This window comes from Brassica rapa, chromosome A09, assembly GCF_000309985.2.
Source record: "Brassica rapa cultivar Chiifu-401-42 chromosome A09, CAAS_Brap_v3.01, whole genome shotgun sequence".
NCBI classification, from domain to species: domain Eukaryota; kingdom Viridiplantae; phylum Streptophyta; class Magnoliopsida; order Brassicales; family Brassicaceae; genus Brassica; species Brassica rapa.
Window position 1 is genome coordinate 10,702,392 of NC_024803.2, and position 24,971 is coordinate 10,727,362.

Genomic DNA, 24,971 nt, shown 5'->3' on the forward strand with positions numbered 1-24,971 from the left:
GGGATGGGCTTTTGGATACCCATACGGGTTTAGTTCTGATCGGTTTGTATTTTGGGTTTTCGGGGTCAAAGATTTCAGCCTTATTAGAATGTTTCTAAATTTTGGTTTGAGTTCGATTTGGATCTTTGCGGGTTTGGTTTGGGTTTGGATAACTAATTTAAATTATTTTTAAAGTCTTAAATCATTATATATTTTAAATTTCTCAAAATGTATAAATAAAATAATATATTACGTATAAATTTGAATAACATATGTCATAATACTTAAGCTTAACATATCAATTGGCTTGATTTAAAATTTTGGATACGAAATCAATAATTATTTTAAGTATTTTTGGTGATTTGAGTATACTTTAACTATTTCAGATATTTACTTTTGACTATCTATATATATTTTCAAGTATTTAAACCAATTTAAAAGTATCATTTTTGATGTTTTATATACGTTAAATCTAAAAATAATTAATATATGTAAGTATATAAATCTATTTTTAGATAAATTCGGATACCCAAATACTTCGGTTCGGATCAGATTCGGTTCTTTAAATAACAAAATTTTGAATAATTAGAATATTTAATCAATTTATGTTTGGGTTTGGTACTATATCTTTGGATCGGTATCGGTTATGTTCCTCGGATTCATTTTTCTAAATCCTAATAATTACATGAAAAACAAATATCAACATATTTTTCAAAATATACACCCGCGCGCCTGCGCGGGTCAAAATCTAGTTATGTATTATAATCCGAACCGATCCAAGAAAACCTGAAGCCATATGATATATGATTACTTTATAGGCTATAGGAAGTGATACAAAACCAATTTGAAACTATTGTGCTATATCTAAGTCCTATATGTACTCACAAATTTAACTAGATTTTGACCCGTACGTCCGTGCGGGTGTATTTATTTTTTAAAAAATATGATGCTATTTGATTTTTATGTCACTATTTAGGGTTGGGCAAAAAACTCGAATTCGAAGAATTGAACCCATCCCAATCCGAATAAGTAGTACTAAATTCGAACCGGAATTGATTAAATATCTGAATTATTCAAAATTTTGGTATTTGAAGAACTGCAATCTAATCTGATCCGAACCGAAGCATTTTGGGTATCCAAAATAGATTTATATACTTATATATATTAATAATTTTTAAGAACATCCAGAATATATATGATACTTTTAAGTTCGCTTAAATACTTGAAAATATATACAAATAATCAAACGTAAATATTTTAAGTAGTTAAAATATACTCAAAACTCCAAAAATACTTAAATAATTATTAATTCTCTATCCAAATATTTAAACGAAACCTATTTAAATTGGTTATCCAAATCCGAACAAAATCTTCAAAGATCTGAACTGAACACAAAATCCCAAAAAGACCCGAAAACGAACCCGAACGCCCACCTCTAATCACTATTATATATATATATCCTATATGTGTCATCATAGGTTACAAAATATGTGTTATCATATAATTAATCGTATTTTCTACGTACCATCAAATAAGTTTTCTTATAATTAATAATATTTTATACGTACAATCATATAAATAATCACATATATTATATTTTAAAATTTAATGTGAAATATAAAAACCATAATTTAAGTTGGTGTTTGAAATTGAGCATTGTATTGTATTTTTTTATATATATTGAAAACATTTTTATAATAGTTATTGGAAAATATGTTAGTAAAAATCAAATTTTGAATATATATATATATATATATACATATATGAATGAATTTTTGATATTAATTAATTTTAAATTATTATTTTGATTTGAATATATATCAAGTAACATAGACCCATTACTTTTTAATATAATGTAATGGACTTCAATTTTTTTTAGTAGCATTAAGCCCATTATTTTTTTTCCTAACTTACTGCTATCCATGTTTTCAAACAGTACTATTTTTTTTAACTACTATCCATATTTCCAAACAATCTCAATGTGTACTTCAACTTTAATAATATAGATAGAATGAGATTTAGAACGTGTTACAAGATAGAATCGAAATTTAAAAAATCCAACCCGGACCCGAACACACATGCCTATAATACACACCTCCAATTTATTTAAATTACAGATTATTCATGGCGAATACATATTTTGTAATATATCTGCTTAACTTCAATTTTGTTTTTTATTAATAAATAATTTATTATTTAAATCACATTTTAGATACAAATAATATAGTGTAGAATTAAGAAGTTTTTTTTTTAAATTTCAATATTGGATGAGAGATTCATCAATGGAGAAGAAAAGAGAAAGAAAAATATATAACTGATTAAGAAAATGATAATTGCTGATGAAGAAGATGCAGATTAAAGAAGAGAAGCGAAATAAATAAATAAAATTTGAGATAAAAAATTTGGAAAAATTGAACCATCAATGGTTTTGAAAAGGAGAAGAACAAAAGAATTAAGGATTGGGAAAAGATCCGACCCAGATAACAAATTTTTAAATGGTTAGGTTGATAATTTATCAACTTTTACAAGGGTAAGGTCATTTGACTCAATTCCCTACTTTTTATTTTTTTAAATGTAAATTAATTAGAAAAAGAAAAAGTCTATTTTAGAACTTTTCATTCTATGTAGCCCATTTGAATATTTGAGCTTTCTTTTGTGAAGAATCTGGCTGCTCCGCTACTTCATGCTTCGTCTTCATCATTTGCAAACAGAGTTTTTATTTATTAATCATACATTGTATTTTGTTCAGAATATTTTTTACTCATATTTCTCTTTCCACGGACTCACCATTCCCAACTTTTTTCTTTCATTTTTACAAGTTTTGACATTTTTGCCATTGGAGAAATTTTTTTGTTAAACCCACTTTTGTTAAAACCCATAAAGCTTTTTTTAAGATCTTAAACCATTTCCAATGGAGGTTCTTCAATCAGAACTCTTCTATTAAAATTAAAGAAATAAAAAAAAAATTATGAGAGAGAGTGAAAAAAACTCTAAAAACTCTTGTTTTAGAAATACTTCTAAACTTTTTTCATCCACATATCATGCAATTAATATTTTAATGGTTTAAAAAATATATAAAATTTAATTACACAATTAAAATGATTTCTAATGGTTGAAAATGGTCTTAAAACCCATAAAGCTAAGTTTGGTAAAACCTAACAAAATCCCGGCAAACAAAAGATAAGATTGAACAATAATCTAGAGTGTGACACATTATTGACACGTGTTAAAAAGAGACTGAGCTTTCTGAAAATCACTGTTTCAGTTATCTGGGTGACTTCAATAAGCTTGTAAACTTTAAAATCGAAAAGTTTTAGTTTTTCGGATGAAATAAAAGGGAAAGTAAAAGAAAACTGATTTGTAAAGATAAACTTTTTAAATAAAAAAGATGTCTTTGAATGCTTCAGAAGAACACATAAATATTAGAGTAATTGCACTCTATATACATCAATAATAATTTAATTTGCAAGAATGGAATTTCTACTATACATTTTTTTTATAATGACACTGGTACCCCTATTCCTCATCGACCAAACCTACTAGTCCATTTGTATTTTCATTCGTATTTTCATTTGTATGATTGTATCTAAACGAAACCTATTGCTTTCCCACTTTCTCTTTTTTTTTTTTCATTTCTGAAACATTTGTTCTCTCAAGAATCTCGCCTATTTCAAGGTTAACCCTACGCCACGATCGTCTCTCTCGTTCTCCCCTCCTCCCTACTCTCGCATCCCTTCTCACTCCTTGTCCTCCTCTCTCTCCTTGTCCAAGTTGTTCGTTTAAGGAAAGGACATCAAAATCAAAACTCTGTTCTTTTCTGATCTGCTCTTTGGTTTGATCAGCTTGATCCTTTAGTGGGCATACGTGGATATCTTGTAGTGTAGAGAAGTTCTTATTTTTTGAGTTGAATAAATTTATGTAATTACGAAATTAGTGAAAATATTTTCATAAATTTTTTGAAAATTAAGGTATTATTAAAATATCATTGGTTGCTCTCCTTCAATTCAGCTTCTCACTTCCTTAGCGATTTGATATATCATTAGTTGCTCTCCTTCATTAAGTGGCGCAATTCGAGTTAATAATCCTTGGGACGTTGATGCGGTAGCTGATTCAATGTACTCTGCTATCACCATGGCTGATTTTGAGAAGCAACTAGGCCATAAAAAGCACCATCACTACATTAGTTAGTACACATGATGGAGTTTAGGTTTTAGACTCATTGCTCTCTCTCCTAATTTCCGAAGGCTGTCAGTGCTTACAGGAAATCGAGCAATCGAGCAATCTTTCTGGATTATGATGGTACTTTTGTTCCTGAGACCTCCATCGTAAAGGACCCAAGTGCTGAAGTTATGTCTGCGTTGAAGACACTGTGTACTGATCCTAATAACACTATATTTACTGTTAGCGGGAGGGGTAAGGTCACCAGATTGTTGAAGTTAGGCCTCAGGTAATACGCTTTCTTCTGTTATTTAATGTCCTTGTATTCATTGCATTGAATCGTTGCAGCCTTTATACTTAGTCTGACTCCTTAACTAATTTATGTTACTAATAGGGAGTAAGCAAAGCTCTTGTCACCAGGAAATGCTCGAAGAAGGAAATGGACCAGATTTTGTGGCATGCATCGGGGATGATAGGTTAGACTAGGAGATGTTTGAGAGCATAACAACAAACACTCTCGGCTCAATCCTCGTCAATGTGTACAGAGATATTTTTGTGCATGGTGAGAAGAAAACCGAGAAAAGCTTAGTACCCTTCTCACCTTAGAGTCCCTTCTAAAGCGTGGTATGAGTAGTCATGAAAGGAAACATGATTTGTACATAGAAAACATGAAAATTGAGGCTTATTTAGTCAGGTGTTGGTACATGTATATAATTATTTAAGACTTGTGAGCTAGAGACTAGCTCTTTCCCTATTGTGTTTTGTACATTGGCTTGTGCTATAATCTACATGTGTTTCTTTATTTGAAGAGTACCAACACATTCACAAAGCAAAATGCTATGGAAAGCCTAGTGTAGTCTGAGCTTCTTATGTTTCTCTAATAGCTTGTTCATGTTTGAATTATGAGAAGTAGATCTCCTGAACGATTCATATATGCCCATTTAATCATCTGTGAATAGCGATAGACTAATTAACCTCATGCTCAAGTCACATGCACTGCCTCAAATTCACGAATAGGAAAACCATCTTGAGATAATAAAAAAATAAAAGAAGGAGCTCAGTTACAGGGCTAGTATATCATCCAAGTAATCAGAAATCTGTGAAGGGACCAACCATCACTAAAGCCTCAAATCATCATCACCCCATCTGTTTGCACAATATGGGTATCGAACCAAGGTCGGTGCCGTGGTGGGGTACTATTCTACCACTAGACCAATGGTGCTGTGTTTCACAACAACTTCATTTTCAATTTTAATAACGAAAGTTTGCAGTAATTTGGACAGGTGATAGAGCCTATTGTACAAGTATGGAAAACGCTTTTTCATACCTGAACAAGTCGTATAAGTTCTATTTCTACCTAGACTTCTCAGCTAGTTCAACGCATACATAAACTATCAAATTGCGTTTTAACATACCTGATTTCGTTTTTGTTTTTTGAAAATCAACTTTGACCATAATTCCGTGAGTCGATTGTTAACTGTTGACATTTCTCAATAGTTGGGGTATAAATAGAAATTATACGAATTGTTCAGGTATGAAAAAGTTGTTTTCCGTACAACTACAAGTTGGTAAAAGTATGCTTTGGCCGAGTCTTTCTACTTTTCTGTTCAGCTATATATTTATGTTTTTAATCATCTAAAATTGTATTAATGGATTACTCAATGGTTATCATTAAATGGTTATCATTAAATGATAAATACACAATCACATACTAAATAGATACAAACAATTGTAAAACTACGACAATTTACAATGACTAGTGGCTGGCCTCTGCGCAAGCTTGGAGATTTTGGTTTAATTTGAAATAGACCTAAGTCAACTGATAACATTGCCATGTGTATAAGAAAATGTTCATTTTCCATCAAATAGTTTAATATCTTCAATTACAATGCTTAGTTTTTAAGTGTTTGTTTTTAAACTTTGATTATGGCTTCTTGTAGGAAATAAGAGAGTTTATAAAGAAAAAAAAAACAAAAAAGTTTATAAAGCTTGATGAGGTCGGCTATCACAATACTAAAAGCAGCATTTCCTCAAAATCTATACTGCCACGTCATCAAAAATAATTGGCCAATCACAACATTTTATTTTTGTTTTGGGTCTCAATTGTCTGGGCTTGGGTGTGTGGATTTATTAAACCATATTCTGTGTTTTCATTTCAGGCCTATCTCTAAATATAATGCATTGAGACCCGAAATCGCATGTCGTCATCTAAGTCGTATCTTCATCTTACGGCCGCCGCTTTTTCCGAGATGAAAGTCGATGATAACGCCATGGACGTTACAACGTTTCATCTTGCTCTTCTTTACTTCCTGTTAATTCGTGATTTCTCCACTCCTCAGCATTCAATCCGACTCCTTCTCTTCCCGTACCTACTCACTAGAGCTTCGGGTATAAATACTTCCTCATCCAGACATGAGCATCACAGCTTCGACGAGAACCAGAAGATCTCTCTGTTCAATTTCTGGTTATTACAATGGTGAATTCCCAAGTCTTTCTTGCTGATTTGAAAGCAGGACGCTGCTCCAACGTTGCGGAGGTCCAGAGGGAAGCAAGAAATGTGAGGAAAGGAGGTGAATTGACGAGTGTTGACATGCTCTTTGTCGATGAGAATGTAAGCCTCTTTTCATAGATATGATTTCAGACAAGAACATATATATATTTGGTGTGGTAGTCTTATCATTGTTCGTTCTTTATGATCATAGTTCAAGGAAAGGTTTGCTTGTGTCCTACCCGCATTCAGCTTTTACCAACGTAATGCGGTGAACAAGGTTAGATTTCAAGTGTGATTAGTTTGTATTGATCTTTTCCTCATTTAAAATGAACTCCGTGACTGTATTAAAAAGCAGAAAGAAGCAGCTTTATAAAGGTTTTTAGTACGTATACTAAAATAAGTGTGGATAGGAGAAATAAGATTGGAGAATTTTAGTTGATTTTCAGACTTAATTTTGTTTGGATGTTGCTTTTAAATGACCAAACCAGAGACTTAAGACATGTATGTGTGCCATCATGATGCTCTGATTGTGCTATGACCCAAAAGTTTTCAGTTTTTTTTGTTAGTTAAACACGTGAAAGCTAAAATGTTCATAAGTTCGATTTAGAGTTGTAAACAAAATTCAAAGTTATAATATTCCATATAGTTGTATAGGCTATTGACTTTTAAATATTCCATCGGTTACAGCATTGAAGACGTTCACCCAAACGGTGGAATCAAGAAATTCAAATCTTCTGTCTACTCCAACGTAAGCTTCGTCCAATCATTTTACTCTTTCTTCTAATCATTTTACTCTCAAGTCAATCATGACAATATCGAGTTGTAGCGTGCACTGAGTCTCCTAATATACTTATATCTCTCTTATACTTTTCAGTTTATATTTTCCTTTCGTCTAAATCAAAACTGGTTCCCCAATCCAATCGTTCTCAAGTCATGTCGCTCATACAACAAGGTGAGATGGCTTTGTCTGCAAATCGGTTTCAAAGGTTACGAGAAGTAGCTCGAGGTCATCTTTCAAGACTCCAAGGGATTTGGTCTCTGTGCTCTGATCAAGTCGCAGTTGGACAAAAAACTCACTCTTGCTGCATGTGTGATCGTGCTCTGAGTCCAGTTTCTTTGTCTACCCCCACAAAGTCATCATCAAGACTTCTTCATCTTCACATCTGAGTGAGAGCGGGAGCAAGGCTGCAGACCCAGACCCAGTTGGGACATCACCAGAGCCTACAACTAAGAAGCCAATGAGGTGTACCAATCTTGAGTAGACGTTATAGTGGCTCTCAATTATCGTTCAGCCCAGCTGTCATCTATCATATTTTCATAGTTTATGCTTTCAGTTTAATAATTGTAAGGCTTATTAGGTCTCTGTCTATGCAAATATTTGGGCTTTGATATTTTAAAATTAAACACTTATACACCTAAGTGAGTCAATAACATAATATTTCCCAGCTTCTTATTTCTCTTCCAAACACACTCCATCGAAGATAAATTGACTCTACAGGAAATAGCTTTCCCCGACATACAACGTTTTTTAAAACTTCGGGGATATAAACATAAGAACGTAGCTGGGTGGATGTCTTCCACCTGAGTGTGAACCCAAAGTTGACCTTTAGTTCGTCAAAAGCTTTTAACACAAGAAAAATTCCAGAAAATGTTGTGTTTTTCAGTTTTGCCAATTTTGTTGATCAGACGGCAATATAAGCACTGCGATTAAACTATGTTTGGCACACTTTGACTCTAAAGAACGATTGTCCAATTACCACCATCCACAGATATAATAAACTGAAAAACTATTAATAAATAACAAAACAATTTAATCCATCGTAACAGTAAACTAAATGGAATAATCTGGAAAAAGAAGTCCAAGTCTTAGTTTACAATATACATTACAAACTAAAATAAAATAAAAAATGCAACACAATAAACATGAATTCAAGATTATTTTGAAGACAAAGTATTTAACCAACATGTCCACAATGAATTCTTAACATATTCTCACATCTATGACATGGACAAAAGGAGAAAATTTTGTTATCTTCATTCAAACACATGCATTTGCATGTTTTTCTTTTGGAACATCAATTTTACTTTATGCTTTAAGATCAACTATATTTACTTTGGTGCAACTATCACCTATTTATTCTATTTTTATTGAATCGATTAGTGAAAATCACTTATGCTATTCATTTTTGACCTAAACAACTTCAAAACAAAGTAATTCACTACAATCATTAAGGACTATCAAATTGATACAAAAAAATTAAAATTATTAGAAAATAAAACATACGAACCCGGCGCGTAGCGCCGGAATACCACTAGTTATATATGATAGTTTAATTATGCGATCTATATGAATCTTAGGGTGAAAATAGTTATGAGCATTAGTTGGGCTTTAAAAATTTCGATTTGAGAAAATCACTGGATTGATAGGTTAATTTAAAAGTTGTCGTGTTTTGCTGTAAGACATCACTAAGCTTGTTGCCATTTTGTAGTTTGATAGGCTGTCTAGAAGTTAACCCGTTTTACTTTCTGAATATGTATTCCTGCATAAATAAAGGAGAGGTTTGTTTTGCTAAATACGGAAAGACACGTCAACGTTCCTCTTTATTTAAAATAAAAGTAACTATTCACCGAGTAGGAGATAGCTTAAAGACATTACCAAACTTCAGATTCAGAAATAGATTTTCTAAGAGGATGAGCACATATTTTGGGTTGTTTTCTTGAGAAGTGATGGAAACCAAGATTTTTATTTTTTAGCATGTAAGTATTCAACTCTTTGATGAAGTGGGCTTGTGTGTTGTTGTACTCCGAATACCTCGCCATCAAACCTCTCGAATATGTTAGTCAAATTGTGGTGGTACTTTTAAAAATAAGACGGCATCAGATTCTTATAATATTGAGGTTGATGGCTGTTTTACTATCTGAATATGTATTCATGCACAAAGTGAAACAAAGCCTTTTTCCCAATATGCAAATTCCCGTCAACGTTCCCTTTATTAAAAAAACTTTATTTTAAAACCAAGTAACAGTTAAGCAGAAGATAATTCAAAAAAAAAAAACCAAAGCTGGAAAAATAAAAAACATGGAAAATAGTTATTTAAGGTACAGAAGTTAAGTGGGAATGACATTGTTGGACTTGAAAATATTACTCACAGGCGCTTGCGGGTGTTCTCATCGTCTCCAAAGCTTGGTGGTTTTGCTGCCTCACCGTCCATTTCTTTCGTGTATGCATCACATGTGAAGTTGCCAGATGCTGGTGGTTGTTCCGATTAGTCGTACACCTGTGGTGCTTTGCTGCTGCTTGCAACCTGGAAAACAGTTTTGCATGTATTTTGTTTTAGAGCTCCCCAGACAATAATTCAATTAAACTTATATTAGCCAACCTCTGAATGTGTGTTGAGAGCCACATCTTCAGTGATTGAAGAGACGGTGAAGGTTCAGTGGTTGGGGGTGAAATTAAAATAGGTTTAAGTTTAGTGAGTCAATGAGAGCAACCTTGACCATTTTAAAAATATAAGATGAATGGAGTGCTGGGGTGGAAGCTAACCTCCTCAAGAGCCATTGTGGCTGCATTTTTCTTGGTCTGTTTGGTCATCTCCGTGTCAGACACCACAAATACAGCATTTTCGTAGCCATCATCTAAAGGTTACTCGGCATGGAACCTGGTAAAAGTGCGTGAAGTGGTGACGTTTGTTGATACTTTTGGATTATTCTACCTTCGTGTGAGTATGATTATTCTGTACCTGATGACTCCAGTGACGTTTGGTGAAACACATCTATTGCACTGTAGTGAAGTCTTGGATTTGTCCAATCTCCTTCTGCAACCAGTGCAAGCGACAGAAGACCTCTTCTGTCGACCAACCATTTTGCTGGAGGACACCGACGATCGTAGCCTTACATAGAAAATAAGCCTTATGGGTCTTAACAGAGAGAAATAAATGACCATTAGTTGGAGAATTCTAAAGTCGTATAGTATTCACAATATAGGATGACAGAGTTATATTAACCTAGTCGTTGGACTTTGGAGAGGCACTGTGAAGATCTCAACACGTGGGAGGACCTCTTCTGTCCCACCAATACCTCCAAAATTTTTAGGATTCACCGTGATGACCACCATGACAGAGTGGGTAGTATAGCCTGAGCACAAATTCCCCCAAAACTTGTGGCTGCGCCATCCCACAAAGACAAATACAGCATGACCAAACTGTAATTGGAGATAATATAAGTTAAGGAAAAGAAGAAATAAATGGAGATAAGCATGGAAACTTTGAAATGGCGAGTATGAACTTACAGCTCAATGAAAAAACGGACGACAAACGATTCGTTGCTGCCGCCTAGTTGAGGTCATAGCCTTACATGAAACATATTTGTTCAACATATGAGAGTGTGAAAAATATTTTACGATTCAATTGGATTGGTGAATTTAAAACTGAAAAAGAAAATAGACTCTACCGGGGAGTTATAAGTTCGTATTTGCAAGAGCGTGGAGATCGTCAAAGTTGGCCTTGGTAACATCTGTCTGGACAGAAATAGCATCGGAAGCAGACATTTTCAACAGTGGAATTAAAGATTAGCCGGTTGAGAGACACAATAAGAGAGTAAGCGATGTTTGATTCCCGATCCTTGCATCAATTATTTACAGAGATATCGATAGAATGAGAAGAGAGGGGGAGCTGAAGAGTTCCACGGATTTTTATTGGAGAAGATTAGAGAAGGGAAGGAATACGGAGGTGAACCTAATCAAAGCCAAAAATAGCGTTGACTGGTGAAGGTGATACGACAAAGTGGAGAGAATTTGGGTTTCAATAATAGACGTAGCTTAAAACATGCTTATTTAGGTCTTTATGCGGGGAACTCAAAAACTCTTGATGACATGTCTAAATAACTGGTTCTAAATATTTTGTCCTATGGGCATGCCTAAAAAGCTTTAAAAATAGTTTCTTTTATATAGTAGGATTTAGATCAGAAAACTCATCGCTCAATCTTGGCGATTTTTTGTTGAGGTCATGGGTGAATCCAAAGAATCCTAGTAATAAGATGGTGCATAAGTGGTAAGGAAAAAAAAATGAAAAATGTTAATCATAGACTGATATGGGTGCACAAAGCAATTTTAGTGACTGTTTCTATAGCTAAAAATTACCACTAAAATACTTAAACTAAATTCTGAATATCAAATTTAGTATGAGCAGTGTGCACGTGCCCCTAACGTAAAACCTACATTCGCCCTTGGTTGGGATGGTGGCGCCAAAGGAAGACGAGATTCAGTGACTAAGCATTTTGTGCGGTTATTCAGAGACGGTGGCAGATCTAAAATTAGTTTTTGGAAAGGACAATAGAAAAATGCGGTAAAGATCCCTCCTCCTACTTGCTTAAACATGATCGGATATATGTCATTAGTTATTTTTTTTCTGCTTTTTTCTTTATTTCCTGACAGCAGCTTTTAAATGGTTGATGGTTCTGTAGATGTGTGGCTAAGCTTTTCTCCTATTCTTGTGACCCTCTTAGTAAATCAAGACCCGATTTAGATGGTGGCGACTTCGTTCGTTTAAGCCTTGCCCTCGTATTGACAAGTGAACGAAATGGAAGGCAGACATAACTTTTAGCTCCAATAGTTTAGTTACTTTTTATTTAATTTGATTTTATAGCATTAAAGTTACGGTCTTTCCATTAATCATGTTCTTAGTATTCTTTTCTTCTTTTGTATCTCAGTCGTTGTCTATTACAAAATATTTAAAAATTCAACACCAATAGACTATTTTAATTATTTTTTCTATCTTGGTCACTGTATATTATAATTTCTGTAAAAGAAAAATCAATACCAAAAACGTTTCGAAAAAGAAAAACTCATCATTTTGATTGACCTTTTAATTTATCGCCCTTACAAACTTTGATTTCAATCTAAATGCATCAAATATATCTATACTAATATTTTATTGCGTAAGAAATTAATATAGTGATCCTAATTTTAATATTCAATTCATGTCAAACTAAATCCTACAAAAATTTTAAATTTGGTCATATATTTAATATATCCAAATTTTCTAAATTTAATTATGTTTGTTTCACCATTCATTTCATAAATCATTTAAAAAGAGAAGCTCTTATATATGTTTTGTATATTAAACTAAAATAATATTTTTTTTATAATATATTCAATGAATATATGTATATAAATGTGTACATATTTAAAATCATATTTCGAGTATATTAAACTAGATTATTATTTTATATTAGAGTTCTGTAAAAATTAAAAAAAATATTTTTAATTTTCTACATGTAATATAAGATGGAAATCATTTCAGTGGTTTTGTAAGAATTCCATCTCTTTTTAATGATTTTCGCTTATCTAAAAAATAAGCTATAATAATAAAAAAAATCCTCTTTTATGTTTCTGTGGGTTGTGACTCATATCTTGCACTGGATAAATGAAATTAGTGGAACCGAAATTAGGGGTGGACACATAGCAGATACTAATGTAGTATTCAGTATTTATGATTTGCTACGTAGTTAACAGATTTCTAATTTTTGATTATTTTAATCTATAAAAATACTGATATCCAGTTTTCTGGCTATCCAAAAAAATTATAACTGTTTGCGAACAATTACGGATATTTATGAATATCTCTTACACTTTATTCAATACAAGTAAATCTAAGAAAAACCTATACAAGTTTATTTTCAAAAAGAGAATTCTGCCAAAAAAAACCTCAACTTTGCACGAATTGCCAAAAGAAACATGAACTTTTAGGCTGACCAAAAAAACACCAAACTTTCATTGACTTTAGAATTAATTAATAATGTTTTCGCTGACTTGCCAATTTAGCATGCCGTCAATAAATTTAACAGAAATATTTGACGTCGTTTATTGTTGGGGTTAAGTGAAACGACGTCGTTTTCAAATGAGATGAAACGACGTCGTTTTACATGATTTGAAATTAAAAATATGTAAACCCCTAGATTCGAATCTTGGTTGGTCAAATGACAAGGTATTCTACCACTGGGCTACTGGCACTTTCAATGTACTTACTAACATGTTTACTTTTATTTGGTACATATTAAATATAAATTTTTTTTAAAAAACTTAATAAGATCTTTAAAATTCCAAAAAAATAAAGAAGATTTTTATAAAATTAATTTAGAAATTAAAATTAAAAATAATATTTTATTTTTCTTCTTAAAAAATAAAAACTCTTTCAAAATTTTCTAAAAACTTAAAAAGATCTTTAAAATTCCAAAAAAATGAAAAAATAAAGAAATTTTTTATAAAATTAATTTTGAAATTAAAATAAAAAATAAAATTTTAATCTTTTCTTTTCAAAAAATAAAAAATCTTCCAAAATTTTTAATTTTTTAATACATTTGCTAAAAGTTGAAATTAATTATACACACATAAAAAGTTGATAATTGTAACTTTAATTTTTTGCATTTTATAATAATTTTTAAAAAATTTGTATTTTTTTTTTAAAATGAAAATTTTGGAAATTTTTTGATTTTTTAAAGAAAAAAAATATTTTATTTTTAATTCAAAATTAATTTTATGAAAATTTTGAAAGATTTTTTTTATTTTTTTAAGAAAAGTAAAATTTTATTTTTTTAAACAAATATAAAAATTTATTTTTAATTTTAATTTCAAAATTAATTTTATAAAAAAATTCTTTATTTTTTCAATTTTTTGGAATTTAAAGATCGTTTTAATTTTTTTAGAAATTTTGGAAGAGTTTTTATTTTTTAAAAAGAAAAATAAAATTTATTTTCAATTTTAATTTCAAAATTAATTTTATAAAGAATTTCTTATTTTTCAATTTTTTGGAATTTTAAAGATCTTTTTAAGTTTTTAGAGAATATTTTTATATTCAATCAGTACCAAATAAAAGTAAACATGTTAGTAAGTACTTTGAAAGTTCCATTAGCCCAGTGGTAAAAGACCTTGTCATTTGAACCAACCAACCCGAGTTCGAATCCAGGGGTTTACATTATTATTTTTTCAAATCAAGTAAAACGACTCACTTAACGCCAACATTTAACGTCTAGTTAACTATGAGTTCACGGCGTGCTAAATTGGCAAGTCAATCTTAAGTTTATTAATAAACTAAAAATGTCAACAAAAGTAAATGATTTTTTTGGCCAGACTCGAGTACAGGTTTTCTTTGGCAATTCGTGAAAAGTTTGTGTTTTTTTGGCCGAATTCTCTTTTCAAAAAATATATTTTACATGATAAAAAAGCAAAATGTAAAAATTAGTGAAACTATATACTCCATCAATTTTATAAAACATAAAATTTTAGAGAATTGTAGTTTTATATATATTTTATATTTCTTTCTTAATTTAATAATTTTATAAGTAATTTTATAAATAAAAAATATTAAAATTATATGCTAAAATAATTATTATATAAAATTATATATTTACAACTCTCTATTTATTTGTATATATACTTCTATTTGTATAAAAATGAAGCAAAGTGGATATCCGGCCCTATAACTTTCAGTATTTTTGATTTGCTTCGTTTTTAACGGATATCGATTCTAGTATTTTCTTTACTCTAGAGACTTATGGATATCCAGATTTTTCGAATCGTAATGAATAACAAATGAAATAAAAAAAATGCCCAACCCTATCTGAGATTTAGAATTTAAAATATATTTTTTTAAACATTGATCGTTTTTGAAAGGGAGTATATTATACTAGGGTCGGCCTGCCCTACGGGCGGGATATTAGTTAATTTGATATTCACTAAATGCTCGAGTTGAAATTTGTTTTAAGATTCAAGAATTTGGTTATCTGTTATGTCTTACTTATTAGTATGTGGTAGTATAGTTGTTTTTCGATTATTCTTGCTTTGGTATTGTATCAAATTAACTAATTGTCCAATTCATAATTATAGATGTACAAATGTGGATTTATGATAAAGTTTGATGACAATACTGTTTTTTTTAATTCTTATTCATAGTGGAGTGTGCATGTGTCAGAAAGAGGCCTATAACAATTTTTATGTTTTTGTGTATGGATTTTAAATATATATTATTTTGTATAATGCATAATTGCTCTACAACATTTGCTTGTAGACTAAAAAAATTGTTTTCTATATTTTTAAAAGAGAAAATATTTAGTCTAGAATATAACATGGACATATGTATCGACTATATATAGAAGTTGGGTGTTATTTTAAAATGACATATGTATAGAGATTTTTCAATCATTACTTCACTGGCACAAAACATTTATAACTGTAAATACCTTATTTTAAAAGCAAAACTAATAAAAGCGTGTACAACAAATGTATTTTGATATATATTATATGCATCAAGTTATAAAGGTTGGAAACATTGCAAAACTGTTTGGAGCAAAGTTTTTAACTTCACGATCTTCATCTTGACGTCAGTTCAGTGTCGGCCCTGGCCACAAGCAGAAGAAGCATGGGCTTTCAGCTGACACGATAATAAGTATTTTTGCGGCCACGTATTTATAAAAAGTGACTTTAGCCTAGTGGTTCTAAGAGAAATTACCAGTGCTAGAGGTGCTGGGTTCAATTACCCTTAACTGCATTCATTTATTTTGGCCCTAAATATAAAATGGGACACGTGTCACTCTCAGAACGCACGAATTGATGACGTGGCTTCACGGGAGAGAGGCGAACATTTCTTTATATATATACTAGGGTAAACCCGCCCTACGGGCGGGCGAATAAATAAACTGATAATATAAATTTAGTTAAAAATTTTAATTTATTTTAACTAAAAATGCTATTAAAGTTCATAATTGATTGGTCACCGGGTTACAACTTTGTAATCTGTGGTTGATGTTCTCTACATTCCTTAGACCATAACTGTCTTTGGTTAACTTCTTGACCACCTGCCTTATAAACACTTTAGAATTCAGAGTATGCAAGTGTTTGATGGATGTTCTAGTGAATCTCTTGTGTATATTACTTTATTATCATAATTATTTGTCACCACTAAATACTCATCTATTTGGAGATGGTAATCACCTATTAATTTAACCATGGGTAATTATGATATTAAGGACAATACATCCTTTTCTTCATATGCTTTCAAGCTTTTTCTTCTTGGAGTTCTCTTTTTTGTTTGTTCAACCCCACAGATTTTGGTTATCATCTTTTTTTTTATTAACAATTCGTTATCATCTATTACATCAATAATTTGGTTTTGTTCATTTCCTAATTAATGTGTTAATCAAGGTGCTTAATCACAACTTGTGGTCTTTTATATCAGTCGGTGGATTTTGAAACTTTTTTGTTTATTTATAAACCCAAACGAATTATAGTTAACAGACCCTTTTGCTTATTATAATATACATGTGTATTCTTTACTAACCCGTTCGATCTTTTTTATGAGACTTTACCCTTCATTTATTCCTTGCACATCGCCCTTATTTTTCTGTTGAAGTTTCCTACATTAAATTATTTATATGGCATCGTAGCCGATAGTTTAGACCGGCATTTTCCAGGTCTGCCAAATTTGATGAAGCTTGATGCTGAATTTTATCCGTGAACTCAACCACTTGTTTTGCTTTTGGGAGGGTTTTTACTACATACACCAGCTAATAGTTCAAAGAAATAAAAATATTTATGAGGATTATGTTGAAACAATATAAAGAACAACGATAAGACTATCACACCAAATATATATACGATCTTGTCTAAATCATAAATAAAAAGCAAGAGATTGAATCTTTTACCCTTTTAAAAAAAATGTTTCGGAGAAGTCATCTGTTAGAGCTTATGTACACATAAGAGAGTGTATCAACATTAATAAAAATGGGATGTTCATCTATGTATATCTTCAAGATCTTAATAAAAGAGATGAAGAAACTTAATTGGTTGTAGATTCTTAAATTTTTTTGGTAAACGTGAAAGACCATAAATCTTGAATAAAATAAAAACTTGGATCATTTCTTATCAAAGCTGTGGCCTGTGAATATTCTTCAACCCCCATTACGAAGATAAGCCAATCATTTTTAAATTTGTGAACAGACCAAGAGAAGAATAAGAAGAACAGAGCAAGAAGTGGATCTATGTAAAATCCTCATCTCTGTTCCGTTTTTCTTTCCTCTGCCTATCGACTCTTTTTTTGTTTCTGTGTGTCAATATAATCCCATAATATAAATAAGAGAGCGAAAAGATTTAGACGCTGATACCACTGATTCTTACGTAACCTGTTTTCTTTGGATCCTTCCCAAGGCTTTCTCGGCTTATTGGTATGCTGAAGAATTGCGAATTTGACACACGTCCATAAAGAACGTGGGAGCATTATCTTCTATACATAAAATAATCTGGAGTTTTACCATACAACATTTTTCAATCGCCAGCGCTTGATTTCAGATCCATAGATTGAAATCGGATTCTGATTTTCAATCGTCAAACACAGATGCAAAATTTTAAAAATGTAGAATGTAAATTCCATGTGGACGGGAAGAACGGAAAAGGAAAAGTTTACTTACTGATTGACATTAATAAGAATCTAGGATGATGATGAAAGCTTCTTTTGTTAAGGACTGAAACTCTCGGCCATGAAACCCATAAGCCTGAAAAGTCGGACATCCAAGGTGGAAGAACAACGATCCGCTTTCAAATCAGAGAGTATGACAAATGAGTTACGTATAATACTGAAAGAAGTTTAGCTCGATGTCAAAAAAAGAAACGAAGTTTCTCTCGTGAGATAAGTAAGATGGTGAGGATGATATTTATGGGATGGAGATGGACCTTTTTATAGATTGAATTCCACCGCCTGGAATGAGAGATAAGGAGCATTGAATGATGAATCGTGATTCATCTTGTGATGAATGGGGAAGATGAACCACAGACGAAACGCCAGGAACGTAGATCGACACATAGATTCCAGAATCCCCATTGTTGCCCCTTTTCGTGCTTGAGAAAACGAAGAGCCCTAATCTAAAGGAGATCCTAATCTAAAGTCGACATCATCGAAGAAAGAGAACGTCGTGACCTTGTCTGTGAATTTTTCATAGCCCAAACGTTCGAACCCTTTAACATGACAAACCAAAATAATATTGAAGTCCATTAGAGAGATAGACACGTGTCAAGCTCTCAATAATCTATTTACTTACGTGGATGAAGGAGAAGAGAGTCACGCTTTTCTTTATAGTATTAGATACTAGGGTCGGCCCGGGCTACGCCTGGGTTTTTGTTTAAATTTTAATTTTGATTATATATTTAGTATGTTTATTTTAATATATAAATTTTAGAATATAGTATAAAAATATAAGTAGCTATAGTCACCTTAATCTTTTGTTTATATCATGAAAATAAGTTTTTATTTTTTATTTTTCATTTTTATGTTATATTTTGTTATTTTAAAGATTATTTTTGGAAATATATATTCTGATTATGTACTTTTCGTGGTTTTCTTCAATATTTTATAAGTTTCTTCAGCTTGAGTTTAATGATCGAAAATAATTAAATTCACTCTTTTAAAAATTTTGGTGACTTTTCTTTAATGAAATGTAAAATAAGTAATAAGTTGTTGGATTAATTTTTTTTATTTAGCTTATTTCTATGTATATGTTTTGTTATATTAAGTATTTTTGGCTATGTTATGTATTTCACTAAATTTTAATTATTTTATGTGTTAATAATTTATTTATGTAGATTTTGAAAACATTTAGCTTTAACTATAAACTCTTTTATCTTTGTGGGTTTTCATAAAATTTCAATTACTCTTTGTTTGATTTTTTGATTAAAAAAACTAAATTATATTAATTGATCTAAAATGGAGAGTATTTCAAGACTATTTCTTGAAATATATATTATGATTATGTAATTTCGCGGATTTCTCTCAATATTTTATAGTTTCTTCAGCTTGAGTTTAGTGATCGAAAATAGTTAAATTCACTCTTTTAAAAATTTTGGTGACTTTTTAAATGTAAAATAAGCAATAAGTTGTTGGATTAAATTTCTTATTATTATTTTTTTGTCTGCAAATTTGTTTTTTATTTTTAGGTTATTTTTATGTATATATTTTGTTATATTAAGTCTTTTTGGTTATGTTATGTATTTCACTAAATTTAATTATTTTAGGTGTTAATAATTTATTTATGTAGAAATTAAAAACATTTAGCTTTAACTATAAGCTCTTTTATCTTTGTTGGTTTTCATAAAATTTCAACTACTCTTTGTTTGATTTTTTGATTAAAGAAACTAAATTATATTAATTGATCTGAAATGGAGAGTATTTCAAAATTATTTCTTGAAATATATATTCTGATTATGTACTTTTTGTGGTTTTCCTATAGTTTCTTCAGCTTGAGCTAAATGATCGAAAATAGTTAAATTCACTCTTTTAAAATTTTTGGTGACTTTAAATTAATGAAATGTAAAATAAGCAATAAGTTGTTGGATTAATTTTTTTATTTTTTAATCTGTAAATTATTTTTATTTTTTAGCTTATTTTTATGTATATATTTTGTTATATTAAGTATTTTTGGCTATGTTATGTATTTCACTACATTTTCATTATATTATGTGTTAATAATTTATTTATGTAGATTTTAAAACATTTAGCTTTAACTATAAACTCTTTTATCTTTGTGGGTTTTCATAAAATTTCAATTACTCTTTATTTGATTTTTTTGATTCAAAAAACTTAATTATATTAATTGATCTAAAATGGAGAGTAACATGCTTCTTGCTCGTCTCCTCATAATGCAGTACTACAATCTATTTATTAGACGGTAGCTCCGTTTCTATTTAATTTTAAAAACTCGATTTTTCTTAATATTTTTAAATTTTAACTAATTATTAGGTTATATTACATATTTTAACTAATTTTTTGTTTGAAATATTCTGCACCAAACTCAGGAAAATATAATTATAAATATGCTTAATCTGTTCGAATCAATCATGCAAATACGTTTTGACTTTGCTGATTATATCGATAGTAATCGGTTGCAACATGTTTACACAACGACTTTAACTCCGCCAACTCAATATCTCTTCACCTCATAATCAGAACCATCCTTTCCATTTCAAGCCTTCCTCGCAAGTTCTCTAGCTTAACGGTTAACCTTATCCATTTGCTTTCTCTTTCTTGCTACTCTATCTCATCCACCTCACTCTCTGCTTCTCCATCTCCACCGCCTCCACTCGTACCCAATTTTCCTCTCCTTCAGCTCCAATGCCTTCCTCCTCATCAACTCCTTATTCTCACACATGATCTTCACCGGATCATCCTACACTTGCTTCCTCTCTCATCTTCTTCACCTCCGCGGATACTCCTTCCACTCTCATCTGCTTCTTGCTCGTCTCCTCTGTCTCAGACTCTGAACCCTCCGCCATTTCCGACTCTTCCTCTTCCTCACTCCCTGCGAATCTCTCCAGTTTCCTGACTCCGCCACGTAAAACAGTGATGCTGCTCCAGACGATGCTGACTCGTAACCTGACGCAGTTGTCGAGATGGCTGCAGCGGTTGTGATAAGCATACATCTCCTCTCCTTAAAGAAGAGATGTTTAGAGTTGAGCAGCTTCTTGACCTCGTAGAATGATGATTTGATTGTGTCTGGACCAAAAAGAAACAATGTCAGTAATCACAAGAAGCCTAGAAATCTGCAGTACTAAAACAGAGAACTAAAGAAGCTAAAACATCCTTAAAGATGATCACCAAGTGAATAGAAGAGGCTCTTCCAAACAATTCAATATGCTAGCTTCAACATTGTAGTTTGCGGTAGCTTAATTACATGGACTCAGAATTTTCCACTGACTAATATAACCTGCAAGAAACAAAAACAATCAAATTGCTTAAAAAACATTTAAAGATAATAAAAGTTTGTTGAATTGGATTGAACTAACAACTTAATACGACAAAGATCAACACTTCCGATGATTTAAATCCAAAGGAACAACTCTGATATATGAGTGAGAAAAATTCAGGACGTGAGAGTTACTACATGAACGCTTTAAAATATCAGATTACAGAAAAAAAAAAGATTCCAAAGATTGAAACAAAACCTGTTGAGGGACAGAAAGAGGAGAAGCCAATCTCTAGACCATGCTGGTCATCTTCAAATGCTGTTGGAGTTGTGAGGATGATATCTTTTTATAGGTAGAGACCCACCGCTTGGAAAGGGATAATAATCATTAACTGAATGATCGTGGTTGCAGTGGCTCAGAAGAGTTAAGATCTCATTAATGACGCTGAATCAATGGAACTTGTAACGCCAGTAAAGAGATGAATCGAGAACGATACGATACAACACGAACCGACATAGACGCAACGATTAATGAAGAAGACTCATCTCTCTGAAACTTTGAGAATCTCCATTGATGTTATACCTAATCAGCTTTCTGAGACGACGATGAAACTTAGAAACTAAAGTCGGCTTCACGTCGACAAAGCGAAGGCGTCTAACAGGCTTAAGTGTCTGATGATTTTCCGGCCCAATACTAAGAAAGCTCACTTGTGTAAAAGCCCTTCCGCAACCCAAACGAAGATCGAGTTTTTGTAGTGTGAGGAGGACATGTGGCAAGCTGTGGTTCACTTATTTGATGACGTGTCCTCAGCAGGAGAGACTCCAACATTTTTTTATATAATTAGATTTCTAATTCTTAGTATAGAAGACGTATGGGATTCGGTTCAAAACCTATTAATCATATAGAAAGTTGTGAGTGTTAGATAAAAAGGTTTGAGAGGTCGAGTGTTAGAGAAAGTCAACAAGACAAAAAAAACCACCAGAAAATTTCATAGGATTTTTTAAAGACAAAAATAATTCTATTACTCAGTGTTGGAGCGATTTGAAAAACTAAAGCGGAATAGAATAACAAACAAATAAATAGTTTCTATTTTTTTTTTTTGACGTCGAACGGTCATTCTATTACTCAAACTTGAGGTGGTCTGGATAACCAGACCGGAATAGAACAACCAATGAAAAGTAACTCTCTACGAAAGATCCTAGTAGTCTTAGCTAAAAAGTCCGAAAACTGATTGCGCACTCGCGGAACATGGGTGATTTTGAAGTCCCTGGATAATATGGTATATTTGGAAGGCTCGCAATGATAAGCTCTTCAGGGGAATAGACAGAGATCCTTTGGAACTAGTCCGATACGCAGAAAGCGAAAGGCTCGCAATGATAAACTCTTCAGGGGAATAGATAGATTTTCTTTGGAACTAGTCCGATACGCAGAAAGCGAATGCCAAGCCTGGTTCAGTGCAAACGAGATGATACCATCGGTAGTGCAAGTCAACGATGGTGAGGAAAACCAAGTCTTAAGTTTGGGTAATATTTTCCTCCTGGATGGATCGTGGACAGCTTCTGATGGCTATAGTGGATGTGGATGGGCTTGGATGGATAGTAGGGAGAACATACAACTTATGGGTACACGGAACTTCACTCGATGTGAATCAGCATTGCATTCTGAGGTAGAAGCACTGCACTGGGCGATGGAGAATATGTTTCAACACTCGCTATGCCAGAGCTTTGGAATAGACTGTAAGGAGCTGATTGCAATGGTAAAGAAACCCCAGAAGTGACCAAGATTTACGACATAATTGGAGAAGATAGAGACGCTGTAAATAGTTTCTATAAAAATATGAAATGAACTGTACTTATATTTATCATGTTTTTGTTTGTTGTACTTCCTTGTTTTTAGGAACCAGTATTCCATTTTCCCATAACTCTTTGTCTAGGAATCTTAAAACAACAATTAACATCACAATCCACCCATCGCTGGCTAAACCTTAATGTTTTGAACAAAAAGAGGTTCAATAGTAGTTCACCGGATAATTAGCCAAGTGTCCAAAAACTGTAAGAGATTGTTCTGAATTACAGATGCTTTTTGTTAAGGGTAATGGTATATATGTTTCCCTTGATTGTTATGGAGTTCAAGTAACACAAAATATGTTTGCAAATAAACAATATTCCATCCGTTTCTGGATAAGTGTCACTTTGACATTTTTCACACAGATTAAGAAAGTAGCATAAATATATGTAAGTTGTTATTAATTACATCTTTCTAACCAATAGTATTTGAGATAAATAAAATTATTTATAGAACCAATGCAGTTTGCAATTAATTTTCAGCTGAAAGTAAGTATAATTTGCATTGAAATTATAAAGTGACACTTTTTGTGTAACAAGAAAAAAAATTAGAATGACACTTATTATGAAACAGATGGAATATATGAGATATTAAAGATCTCCAGTCATGTTTAGTATAACATTACAGATTACAAGATGAATAAAATCGAGATTACTTAAATGTTGCGCCTAATTTATATTAAAATGTTTGCTTATAACTTTTTTTATGTTGTCATGATGAGAAAAGACAAAAAAACTATCAAAAAGAGATTTAATAAATTTAAATGTAATTATGTTACACATAATATATATATTGTTTTTTTGTTTTATTACGAATATATATATATATATATATATATATTACTAAAAATATCAAATGAAAGTTTGGACCTTTTTATGTTTTGTAAAAATTTAGAAAAATCTATTGGAAACTTAAATAGTTTGCAAATTGAAAAAATGACATTATGAATGGAAAAGTGATTTGTATTTTATTTTATACTCTCAGGATACAAATGTTTGATGTTTCAAGTATTTAACATAGTTTAATACTTTTTGGTTTTACCAATAAAATTATACCATAAATATTTGTACATATTATTTGATGTTTTAGTTTTCTTTTTAAATGTATTGACTATACGGTAAAACATCAATGTTTTAAATACAATAACAAAAAAAGAAATTTTTGCACATCCCCTACATATTAATTGATGATCATTTAAAAAGTTGCAACCTTAAGTTTGTACTAATTAAAAAAAGATCATGCTTAGGTGTCACTTAATTAGGATGTTAATTTAGCTTACGTGGCAGCTTAAAAATCGATGGAAAAATGTTGGTTCAAATCCAATTATTAGGAAACATTAAATTAACCCAAAATATAAGAAGCGTGTATTCTTTCGTTAAATAAAAACTACGAAATTACCTAATATGATTAACATGTATATGGTAATTAATTACTATGAATAATAAAGATTTGGTAACAACTTTTTCATACTTCTTCATTTTTGTTTAATTAGTTTTTTTTCTTATATGTTATATTTTGAATTTTTTAAATGATTTTATATTACAAAAATGAGGAAACCTTATATGTTTTATTTTAAAAAAAAAAATAAACGACTATAAATTACAAAAATGAGGAAATTTTGAAAGTTTTCTCATAAAACAAAAGTTAAAGGAAATAAAAAAAGTTACAGAATGGAACTACCATATTATTAATAGCTTGTGGTAAAAAGGGGGTTCGTTCTAATGCCTAAAAATAATATTCTAAAGCTTTGGTATGTTCCCTATTACTTGTGTGGAT

The 24,971-nt window shown here is 31.2% G+C and overlaps 3 long non-coding RNA genes across 9 annotated transcripts; 1 reads left to right on the forward strand and 2 right to left on the reverse strand.

Moving 5' to 3' along the window:
- The first annotated feature begins 1,821 nt into the window (after positions 1–1,821).
- Positions 1,822–8,081, forward strand: LOC108870848. 5 transcript variants are annotated; one of them, XR_004451557.1, is made up of 5 exons: positions 1,828–4,426; positions 4,532–6,748; positions 6,840–6,905; positions 7,316–7,376; positions 7,503–8,081. It is a non-coding gene; the product is annotated as an uncharacterized LOC108870848 (long non-coding RNA). The 5 variants fall into 5 exon arrangements; XR_004451556.1 differs by having other exon boundaries at positions 1,827–4,426; positions 4,532–6,905; XR_004451554.1 differs by having other exon boundaries at positions 1,822–4,426; positions 4,532–7,376.
- A 1,129-nt stretch (positions 8,082–9,210) lies between these two features.
- Positions 9,211–13,773, reverse strand: LOC103838518. Of its 3 annotated transcripts, none has more exons than XR_627149.3 (7): positions 11,078–13,773; positions 10,917–10,976; positions 10,633–10,829; positions 10,369–10,518; positions 10,173–10,287; positions 10,009–10,034; positions 9,211–9,933 (listed from the first exon to the last, which is right to left on the reverse strand). It is a non-coding gene; the product is annotated as an uncharacterized LOC103838518 (long non-coding RNA). The 3 variants fall into 3 exon arrangements; XR_001956126.2 differs by having other exon boundaries at positions 10,369–10,545; positions 11,078–13,772; XR_004451558.1 differs by lacking the exon at positions 10,009–10,034 and having other exon boundaries at positions 10,369–10,545; positions 11,078–13,771.
- Positions 13,774–16,310: 2,537 nt separating this feature from the next.
- On the reverse strand, positions 16,311–21,442 carry LOC117128306. Its single transcript, XR_004451587.1, has 2 exons — positions 17,139–21,442; positions 16,311–16,529 (listed from the first exon to the last, which is right to left on the reverse strand). It is a non-coding gene; the product is annotated as an uncharacterized LOC117128306 (long non-coding RNA).
- Between the last annotated feature and the right edge of the window lie 3,529 nt (positions 21,443–24,971).